Source organism: Gopherus evgoodei, chromosome 10, assembly GCF_007399415.2.
Source record: "Gopherus evgoodei ecotype Sinaloan lineage chromosome 10, rGopEvg1_v1.p, whole genome shotgun sequence".
Lineage (NCBI taxonomy): Eukaryota > Metazoa > Chordata > Testudines > Testudinidae > Gopherus > Gopherus evgoodei.
Window position 1 is genome coordinate 49,652,760 of NC_044331.1, and position 11,317 is coordinate 49,664,076.

At 58.2% G+C, this 11,317-nt stretch overlaps 1 non-coding gene across 1 annotated transcript; it reads right to left on the bottom strand.

Moving 5' to 3' along the window:
- Window positions 1–10,625: 10,625 nt before the first annotated feature.
- On the bottom strand, window positions 10,626–10,818 carry LOC115659277. Its single transcript, XR_004002502.1, has one exon. It is a non-coding gene; the product is annotated as a U2 spliceosomal RNA (small nuclear RNA).
- Window positions 10,819–11,317: the final 499 nt, after the last annotated feature.

An 11,317-nucleotide genomic window follows, 5' to 3' on the forward strand; every position in this document is an offset into this window, starting at 1 on the left:
AGATCCAGGGCCCCTACCCGTGGGGCCCATAAACCTTGCTCCATGGTCCCTACCCATGGGGCCCCTAACCCTAGCTTCAGAGACCGTACCTGTGGGACACCTAACCCTAGCTCCAGGTGCCTTACCCGTGGGAAACCTAACCATTGCTCCAGGAGCCCCACCCCTGGGACCCCTAGCCCTAGCTCAAGGATCCCCATCCCTGGGGCCCCTAACCTTAGCTCCATGGGCCCTGTCTGTGGGACCCCAACCCAAGTTCCAGGGGCCCTACCCATGGGGCCGCTAACAGTAACTCCAGGGGCTCTACTCGTGGGACCCTTAACCCTAGACCCAGGAGCCCTACCCGTCTGGCCCCTAACCCTAGCTCAAGGGGCCCTTCCCCTGGGACCCCTAACCCTAGTACCAGGATCCCTACAAATGTTACCCGTAAGCCTAGCTCCAGGGGCCCTACCCGCGGGGCCCTTAGCCCTAGCTCCATGGGCCCTCCCCATGGGGCCAGGAACCCTAGCTCCAGGAGCTCTTCCCGTGTATCCTTAATCCTAGCTCCAGGGACCCTTCCCCTAGAGCCCCTAACACTAGCTCTGGGGGCCCTTACCATTGAGCCATTAACCCTAGATCCAGGGCCCCTACCCATGGGGCCCGTAACCATAGCACCAGGGTCCTTAACTGTGGGACCCCAAACCCTGGCTCCAGGGGCCCCTTGCGGTCCCTAACCCTAGCTCCAGGGGCCCTACCCATTTGGCCTTTAATCCTAGCACCAGAGACCCTTCCCATGGAACCCCTAACCCTAGCTCTAGGGGCCCAATCCCTGGGGTCCTTAGCCCTAGCTCCAGAGGCCCTACCCGTGGGAAATCTAACCCTAGATCCAGGGGCCCAACAGTGGGAAAACTAACCCTTGCTCAAGGGAACCTACTCGTGGGTCCCCTAATGCTATATCCAGAGGCCCAGCCTGTGGGGCCCCTAACCCTACCTCAAGAGGCCCTTCCTCTGGGGCCCCTAAACCTAACTTCAGTGGCCCCACCCCTGGGACCGCTAACCCTAGCTCCAGGGGCCCTACTCCTGGAGCCCAGAACCCTAACTCCATTGGCCCTACCTGTGGATCCCTAATCCGAGCTCCAGGGGCCCTACCCGTGGGAGCCCCAACCCTAGCTCCAGGAGCCCCGTTCCTGGGGTCCCTGACCCTAGTTCCAGGGGCGCTACACGTGGTGCCCTGAACACTTGTTCCATGGGCAATATCCTTGGGACCCAAACCCTACCTGCAGGGGCCCTACCCGTGGGGCCTATAACCCTATGTCCAAGGGGCCTACTCGTCTGGCCCCTAACCATATCTCCAGGGGCTCAACCCCATGGGAAACCTAACCATAGTTCCAGGGGCCATAACCTTTAGGCCCCTAACTCTAGCTCCAGGGGCCTTACTCTTGGGGCCATAATCCCAAGGTGCAGTGTCCCCTAATTTTAGCTCCAGGGGTCCTACCCTTAGAGACTCCATCCCTAGCTCTAGGAGCCCTACCCGTGGGGCCCCTCACCCTAGCTCTAGAGGCCCTACTCATGGGACCCCAACTGTAGTTCCAGGGGTCCTACCAATGAGGCCCTAACCCTAGCTCCAGGGTCCATACCCATGGAGTTCCTAACTTGAGCTCCAGAGGCTCCACCCCTGGGACCCCTAACCCTAGCTCCAGGGGCCCCACCCCTGGGACCCCTAACCCTAGCTTCAAGGCCCCTACCCGTAGGGCCGCTAACCCTAGCTCTACGGGCCCTACCCGTGGGACTCCTAACCCTTGTTCCAGGGGCCCTACCACTTGGGCCCCTAGCCCTAGCTCCAGGAGCTCAACCCATAGAGCCTCTAAACCTATCTCCAGCGGCTCCACCTCTGGAACCCCTTACCCTAGCTCAAGGAACCCATCCCTGGGGCTCCAAACCCTAGCTCCAAGGACCCTACCCATAGGGCCCCTAACTTTAGCTACAGGGGCCCCATCCCTGGATCCCCTAACCCTAGCTCCAGGAGCCCTACCCGTGTGAACCCTATACCTACCTCCAGGGTCCCTGCCCATGGTGCCCCTAGCCCTATCTCCAGATGCCCTACTAGTGGGACCCTTAACCCCAGCTCTAGGGGCCATGCCTATGGGTCCCCTAACACTTGATCCAGGGGCTCCATCCCTGGGCAACCAAACCCTAGCTCCATGGGCCTTACCCATGGGACCGCTAACCCTAGCTCCAGGGGCCCTACCCATGGGGCCCCAAATCCTTGCTACAGAGGCCCTAGCAGTGGGACCCCTAATCCTAGCTCCATGGGCCCTATCCCTGGCTCCCCTAACTCTAGCTCCAGGGGCCATAGCCGTGGGACCCCAAACCCTAGCTCCAGAGACCTTACACCTTGGGCCTCTAACCCTAGCTACAGGGTCCATACCCTTGGGACCCCTTACCCTAGCTCTAGGGGCCTCAGCACTGGGAACCCTATCCCTATCTCTAGGGGCCCATTCTGGGGTCCCAAGTCCTAGCTCCAGGGGCCCAACCTGTCGGGCGCCTAACTCTGGATCCAGGGGCCCTACATGTGGGACCACTAACCCTAAATCAAGGAGCCCTAGCCCTAGGACTTCTTACCCTAATTCCAGGAGCCCCATACCTGGGGTCCCTAACAATAGCTCCAGGGGCCCTGCCCATGGGGACCCTAACCCTAGCTGCAGGGTCTATACCCGTGGGGCCCCTCAATCAAGCTCCAAGGGCCCTATCTGTGGGCCCCTAACCATAACTCGAGATGCCCTACCCATGTGACCCCTAACCCTAGCTCTAGGGACCCTAACTCTGGAGTCCCTAACCCTAAGTCCCAAGGCCATACCCGTGGGGCCCCTAAACCTAGGTCCATGGGCCACACCCCTCGGACCCATAACCCTAGCTCCAGTGGCCCTGTCCCTGGGGCCCTTAACCCTAGATCCAGGGGCTCCACCGTGAGGCCCCCTAACCCAAGCTCCTGGGGCTCCACTCCCGGGACCGCTAACCCTAGCTTAAGGGCCCAATGCCCTATCTGCAGGGGCTCTACACATGGGGCCCCTAAACTTAACTCGAGGAACCCTGCCCATGGGGCCGCTAACACTAACTCCAGGGGCCATACTTGTGGAGCCCCTAACCCTAGCTGCAGGGGCCCCATATCAGAAACCCCTATCATTAGCTCCAGGGGCACTATCCCTGGGGCCCCTAACCCTAGCTCAAGAAGCCTTACAACTGGGGACACTAACCCTAGCTCCAGGGGCCCCATCACTGGGGCCCCTAACTCTAGCTGCAGCGTCCCTACCCGTGGGGCTCCTAACCCTGGCTCCAGGGGCCCTACCCATGTGCCCCTTACTCTAGCTCCAGTTGCCATACCCATGGGCCCCTAACCCTAGCTCCAGAGTCTCCATCCCTGGGGCCCCGAACAATAGCTCCAGGTGCCCAATCCGTGGGGCCTATAACCCTTGTTTCAGGGGCCCTACGATTGGGCCCCTAATCCTAGCTCCAGAGGCCTTAAGCGTGAGATCTCTAACCCTAGCTCCAGGGGCCCCACCCCTGGGATCCTTAACCTTAGCTCCATGGGCCACATCCCTGGGGCACCTAACCCTAGCTCTAGGGACACTGCCCAAGGGGCCCCAAACCATAGCTCCAGAGGCCCTACCCGTGGGACCCCTAACCCTAGCTCCAGAGGCCCTACACGTGGGGCCCCTAACACTAGCTCCAGGTGTAGTACCCCTGGGGCCCCTAACGCTAGCTCCAGGGGCCATACCCGTGGGGCCCCTAATCCTAAATCCAGGGGTCCCATCCGTGGAGCCCCTAACATTAGCTCCAGGTGCCCCTTACCTGGGACCACTAACCCTAGCTCCAGGGGCCCTACCCATAGGGTCCGTAAACCTAGCTCCAGGGGCCTTACACATGAAGCCCCTAACCATAGCTCCAGAGGCCCTACCCCTGGAACCTCTAACCCTAGTCCCGGGGGCCCTAACTGTGCGGTCCCTATCCCTAACTCCAGGGGCCTTACCTGTAGGGCCCCTATCTCTAGTTGCAGGCGCCCTTGAACCTGGGACCCCTATCCTTAGCTGCAGGGGCCCTACCAGTCAGGCCACTAACGGTATCTCCAGAGGCCCTTCACATGGGACTCCAACACAAACTCCAGGGGTCCTACTGCTTAGGGTCCTAACCCTAGCTTCAGGGGTCATACCCATGGTGCCCCTAAAAAGAGCTCCAGGGGCCTCATATCTGGGGCCCCTAACCCGAGCTACAGGAGACCTACGGGTGGGGACCCGAAATCCAGCTCCAGGGGCCCTATCCATGGGGCCCCTAACCCTAGTTCCAGAGGCCGTACCAATGGTACCCCTTACCCTAGCTCCAGGACCCCTACAACTACTGCCCCCAACCCTAGCTCCAGGGGCCATACCCGTGGATTCCGTAAGCCTAACTCCAGGGGCCCCACCTCTGGAATCCCTAAACCTAGCTCCAGGGGCCCTACTCGTGGGGCCCCTAACCCTAGCTCCAGGGGCCCTAACCCTGGAGCACCTAAACCTAGCTCCTGGAGCCATTGCCATGGGTCCCCTAAACGTAGCTCCAGGGGCCTCACCCCTGGGACACTTAACCCTAGCTCCAGGGGCCCCATCCCTGCGTCCCCTAACCCTAGCTCCAGGTGCCCTACCCATAAAGCCCCTTACCCTAGCTCTAGGGACCCTACCCATGTGGCCACTAAACGTATCTCCAGGGTCTCTTCCTGTGGGACCCGTAACCCTAATTCCAGGGGCCCTAACTGTTTGGGACCCTAACCCTAGGTCCAGGTGCCTTACTCGTGGGGCCTCTATCCCTAGGTGCAGGTGCCCTTCCCCTGGGGCCCCTAACCCTAGCTTCAGGGGCCCATCCCTGCGGCTCTGAATCCTAGCTCCAGGTGCCCTATGCATGAGGCTCCTAACCCTAACTCCAAGATCCCGATCCCTGCGGCTTCTAACACTAGCTCCAGGGCCCTACCCGTGGGGCTCCTAACCCTAGTTCCAAGGTCCCTGTCTGTGGGACCCCTAACCCTAGGTCCAGGGCCCCTACCCGTGGGGCTCCTAAATCTAGCTCAAGAAGCCCTTTCCCTGAGACCCTTAACCCTAGATCCAGGGGCCGTACCCCTGGGACCCCTAACCATAGCTCCACGGGCCGTATCCCTGGGGCCCCTATCTCTAACCCCAGGGGCTCTTCCCCTGGGGCCCCAAACCAATCTCCATGGGCCCCATTCCTGGGGCCCCTAACCCTAGCTTCAGGGGCCCAATCCATTGGGCCTCTAATCTGGTTCCTGGCGCCCTACACGTGGGGCCCCTAACCCTAGCTCCAGAGGCCCAAACCTTGGGTGCCTGTACCCTATCTCCAGGGGCCCAACCCCTGGGACCCCTAACCCTGGCTCCAGGAGCCCTACCCGTGGGGCCATTAACCCTAGCTCCAGAGGCCCTGCCCATGGGACCCCTAACCCTAGCTCAAGGGGCCCTACACGTGGGGCGCCTAACCCTAGCTAGAGGGGTCCCATCTCTAGGACCCCTTACCCTAGCTCCAGGGTGACCCCAATCCCAAGTTGCAGGGGCCCTACCCATGGGGTTCCTAACCCTAGTTTAAGAGACCATATAGGTGGGACCCCTTACCTTTGCTCCAGGGGCCTCACTTCTGGAACCTCTAACCCTAGCTCAAGGGACCTCATCCCTAGAGCCCCTAACCCTAGCTCAATGGGCCTTACCCGTCGGACCCCTAACCCTAGTTCCAGGAGCCATACCCATCTGGCCCTTAACTCTGGCTCCAGGGGCCCTACATACGGAGCCCCTTTACTTAGCTCAGGGAGCCCTTCTCCTGGGACCCCTAACCCTAGCACCAAAGTCCCTACCCATGGGACCCCTAACCTTAGCCCCAGGGGCCCTACCAGTAGGGCCCTTATCCCTAGCTTCAGGGGCCCTACACGTGTATCCCTAACCATAGTTCAAGGGGCCCTACCCGTAGTGCCAGAACCATAGCTCCAGGGGCCCTTCCCGTGTATCCCTAAACCTAGCTCCAGGGGCCCTACCCATGGGGCCCGTAACCCTAGATCCAGAGGCACTACCCATGGGACTCCGAAACTTAGATCTAGGTGCCCTAACCGTAGGGTGCCTCACCCTAGCTCCAGGCGCCCCACCAATAGGATTGCTAACTCTAGCTCCAGGGGCCCAACCCTAGGACCCCTAACCCTAGCACCATGAGCCCCACCCCTGGGGCCCCTCACCCAGAGTCCAGGGTCCCTACCTGTGGGGTCCCTAACCCTAGCTCCAGATGCCATACGCGTGAGCCCCTAACACTAGCTCCAGGGACCCGACCCCTGGTACCCCTAACTCTAACTCCAGGAGCCCCATCCCTGTGGCCTCTAACCGTAGCTCCAAGGGCCCAACCCATGGGACCCCTAACCCTAGCTATAGAGTCTTTACCTGTGGGACCCCGAAACCTAGTTCCATGGGCCCTACCATTGGGTCCCTAACCCTAGCTCCAGGGGCTCTACCCATGGGGCCCCTATCTCTAGCTCCAGGGGCCTTACCCTTGGGAAACCTCACCCTAGCTCCAGGGGCTCTACTCCTGGAGCGTATAACCCTAGCTTCAGGGGCCATACCCGTGGGGCCCCTAAACCTAGCTCCAGGTGCCCCATCCCTGGGGCCCCTAACCTTAGCTTTAGGGACCCTGCTCATAGGGCCCCAAACTATAGCTCCAGGGGCCCTACCCATTGGGACCCTAACCCTAGCTCCAGAGGCCCTACCCTTTGAACCTCTCACCCCAGCTACAGGGGCTCTAACCCTGGGGTCCCTAACCCTAGCTCCCGGGGCCCTACCCATTGGGCCGCTAACCCTATCTCCTTAGACCCTACCCATGGGGCCCCTAACCCTAGCTCCAGGGGCCCTAAACGTGGGAACCATAATCCTAGCTCCAAGGGCCCTACCCATGGGACCCCTAACCCTAGCTTCCGGGGCCCTTCCCCAGGGGACCCTAACCCTAGCTTCAGGGGCCCTACCCTTTGGGTCTGTTACCAAAGATCCAGGGGCCCTACCCCTTGTGCCACTAACCCTATCTCCAGGGAACCTATCCGTGGGGCCCCTAACCCAAGCTCCAGGGACCCCACTCCTGCATCCCCTAACCCTAGCTCCAGGGGCCCCATACCTGGGGCTCCTAACCCTAGTTCCAAGGGCCCTACCCGTGGGGCCCCTAACGCTTGCTCCAGGCACCCTGCCCATAGGGCCCTTACCTTAGCTAAAGAGGCCCTACCCGTGGGGTCCTTAACCCTAGCTCCAGGGACCCCACCCCTGGAAACCCAAACATTAGCTCCAGGAGCCCCACCCATGTGAACACTAACCCTAGCTCAAGGGCCAAGTCCCTGGGGCCCCAAATCCTATCTCCAAGGGCCTTAGCCGTGCAGCCCCTAACGCTAGCTCCAGGGGGCTCTACGCGTGGAACCACTAACCCAATTTCCTGGGGCCATACCCATGGGGCCCCTGTCCCTAGCTACAGTGTCCCAACCCGTGGGACCCCTAACCCTAGGTCTACGAGCTCTACCCCTGAGGCCCCTAACCGTAGCTCCAGATGCCATATGCATGTGCCCCTAACCCTAGCTCCAGGAGCCTGACCCTCAGTACCCCTAACCCTAGCTCCAAGGGCCCCATCCCTACGGCTTCTAACCCTAGCTCCAGGGGCCCAACCCATGGGGATCTAACCCTAGCTACAGAATCCTTACCCGTGGGACCGCCAAACTTAGCTCCAGGGGCCCTACCATTGGGACTCCTAACCCTAGCGGCAGGGGCCATACCCGTGGGGCCCCTAACCCTATCTCCAGAGGCCCTACCCATGCGACCACTAACCCTAGCTATAGGGGCCTTACCCCTGCATCCCCTAACCCTAGCTCCAGATGCCATATGCGTGCGCCCCTATCCCTATCTTCAGGGACCCCACCCGTTGGGCCCCTAACCCTAGCTCCAAAGGCCCTACTCTTGTGATCCCTATCCCTAGCTCCAGGGGGCATACCCCTTGGGCCCCCAGCCCTAGCTCCAGGAGCCGTACTCGTGGGGCCCCATCCCTAGTGTTAGGCCTGAATAAAGATATTGCAGACAAAACCAGGTATGCCAACTTGACCAAAGTCAGGCTAACAGAGGTTTGTGGGTAATTCCTGAGTGGAAAACACTGAGAAGCAGCAGCATGTGTCACAAGCGCTGGGAAAAAGTGAGATAAGCGAGAAGCTGCATTCCTGGCATAGTACCAGATGTGCTGTGTTAGGGGAGCTCCTTCGAAGAACTGATAAGAGCCCTAGTTTCCCAGCCTCCTTGTTTTCACTCCCTGATTTTGTTCTTTGTTTGTTTTTAACTCCACTACATTTCTAACTTTAGATATGCATGTATACTAAAGGTGTCTAGTTTCTAGTTGTTAAAAGAAGGGAGTGGGTTGCTCCAGTGAATAATTTATGACACGACAGAACTGTCTATATAGGCTTATACTAAGATGTAAAGAACGGGCTGGTTCTCTTGGGAGACGAGCTGCTCTCTATTCATGCGTGCACTTGTCAATAAAGAGCTTTTAATCAGACCTTGCTGGTGTTGCCTGTCTCTCTCGCGGTCAGACAACTAACTTTGCCATCTGGGGGTTAGAGTCCCTGACACTAGCTCCAGGGGCTCCATCCCTGGGGCCCCTGACCCTATCTCCAGGGGCCCTACCCGTGGGGACCCTAACCCTAGCTCTATGGGACCTCCCCATGGGTCCCCTAACCTTAGCTCCATGGGCCCTACCCGTGGGGACCTTAACCCTAGCTCCAGGAGCCTCATCCCTGGGGCCCCTAAATCTAGCTCCTGGGCTCCTGCCCGTGGGACCCCTAACCCTAGCTCCTGAGGTCCTACCTGTGGGAGCTCTAACCTTAGCTCCTGAGTTCGTGCCCATTTGACCCATAATCCTAGCTCCAGGGGACCTATCCGTGGGACCCCTAATCTTAGCTCCAGGGGCCTTACCCCTGGGGTGCCTAACCCTACCTTCAGGGGCCCTACCCGTGGGGCCTCTAACCCTAGTTCCAGGGGCCCCACTTCTGGAACCCCTATCCCTAGCTCCATGGGCCCCATCCCTGGGGCTCCAAACCGTAGCTGCATGGGCCCTACCCCTGGGGCCCCTAACTCTAGCTTCAGGGGCCCTACCAGTGGGACCCCTAACCCTAGTTCCATGGGCCCCACCCCTGGGACCCCTAACCCTAGCTCCAGAGGCCCCATTGCTGGGGATCCATACCCCTGCTCTAGGGGCCCTGCCCATTTGGGCCACTAACCCTAGCTCCAGGGGCCCCACCCCTAGACACTCTAACACTAGCTCCAGGTACCCCACCCCTGGGACCCCCAACCCTTGCTCCTGTGGCCCCATCCCTGGGGCTCCTAACCCTAGCTCCAGGGTTCCTACACGTGGGAACCCTAACCCTAGCTCCAACGGCCCTTCCCGTGGGGCCTGTAACCCTAGCTCCAAGGTCCCTTCTCATGGGAACCCTAACCCTATCTGCAGGCCCTGTACCCCTGGGTCCCCTAACCCTATCTTCAGAGGCCCTACCCGTGGGGCCCTTTACCCTAGGTCAAGGGGCCCTAAGCATGGGTCCCCGAACCCTAGCTCAAGGGGCCCTATCTGTGGGGCCCCTAACCCTAGCTCCAGGGGCCCTGCCCGTTGGACCCCTTAGCCTAGCTCCAGGGTCCCTTGAAACACCTGGGAAAATGTGTTTGACTGTTCAGGCATTGGGAGCTCAGCTAAGAATGCAAATGCTTTTCAAAGACTGCGGGGATTGTGGGATCGCTGGAGTCCTCAGTCTCCCCTCCCTCCCTCCATGAACGTCCATTTGATTCTTTGGCTTTCCATTATGCTTGTCACGCAGCACTGTGCTGAGTCCCGGCTGTGGACTCTGTCTATCATAGCCTGGAGATTTTTTCAAATGCTTTGTCATTTCGTCTTCTTTAACGGAGCTCTGATAGAACAGATTTGTCTCTCCATACAGCGATCAGATCCAGTATCTCCCAGACGGTCCATCTGGAGCTCGTTTTGGATTTGGGACTGCATCGCCACCTGTGCTGATCAGAGCTCCATGCTGGGCAAACAGGAAATGAAATTCAAAAGTTCTCGGGGCTTTTCCTGTTTACCTGGCCAGTGCATCCGAGTTCAGATTGCTTTCCAGAGCAGTCACAAGGGTGCGCTGTGGGATACCGCCCGGAGGCCAATACTGTTGAATTGCGACCACACTAACCCTAATCCAACATGGCAATACCGATTTCCGCGCTACTCCCCTCGTCAGGGAGGAGTACAGATATCGGTATTAAGAGCCCTTTATATCGATATAAAGGGCTTCATTGTGTGGACGGGTGCAGGGTTAATTCTTTTTAATGCTGCTAAATTCAGTTTAAATGTGTAGTGTAGACGAGGCGTAAGAAAGCGGCTGTTTGACCTACAAACAATGACAAAGTAAAACCTGCAAGAGCAGCCTTTCAGTTCAGAGGCCTGATAATAAGATGTTACTAATAACTGACGAAAGAGTGACAAACGACTCAAAACCATACTCAGAACAAACCAAGCGGGAACACAGACAACAACATTTTTCCTCGCTGCTCTTCAACCATGATATTCTCCCCATAGGGAGGTCCACCACTCCTGGGGGTTCAGTGCCACAATAACAGGGTGATGTGTGCAATGGATGGAGGAAGCTGCTATTCCATCTCCCTAGTCCAAAAATCAGTTTAATAGCTAGTCCTGAGATAGAGGAAGTATCAGTTATTAAAGTCATAAGAACTAATTTAACATTGTGATTCCAGCCAATGTTAAAATGATCTAACATTCAGGTTAATAGAAATATTTCTAGTCCTCTGCATAGAACGCTCAAATGATGCAAAAATAGCAAGTTGGCTTTAAAAAGTCATAAAAGGGATGTCATCCAGAATCTGACACTTGGTGAAACGTAAGTCTAGAACACACAACCAGTTTGGGGATTGTGCTCTGCTTCTTAACAGTCTGCCATGAGGTTGCCACTCACAGTCACAAGCTACTCCAGGTGGCTCAGGCCCTCTCATGGATCAGTAACTGGTTAGCAGCTTGGAAAGAAAGAGTAGGACTAAATAGTCGTTTTTGCAGTGGAAAGGGGTAAATAAAAGGCTTCCAAAGTATGAGACGAGGCTACAGACATTAGGGCTGGACAGTTTAGACAAGACCGTAGAGCAACAGTTCTCAACCAGGTGTCTGCCAAAAGAAACCAGGCTTGACCCACATCCCCAAGCCACCAAGCCCACCTGCCTGCATTGAAGGAGGGGGAGAAAGGGCACAACAAAAAATT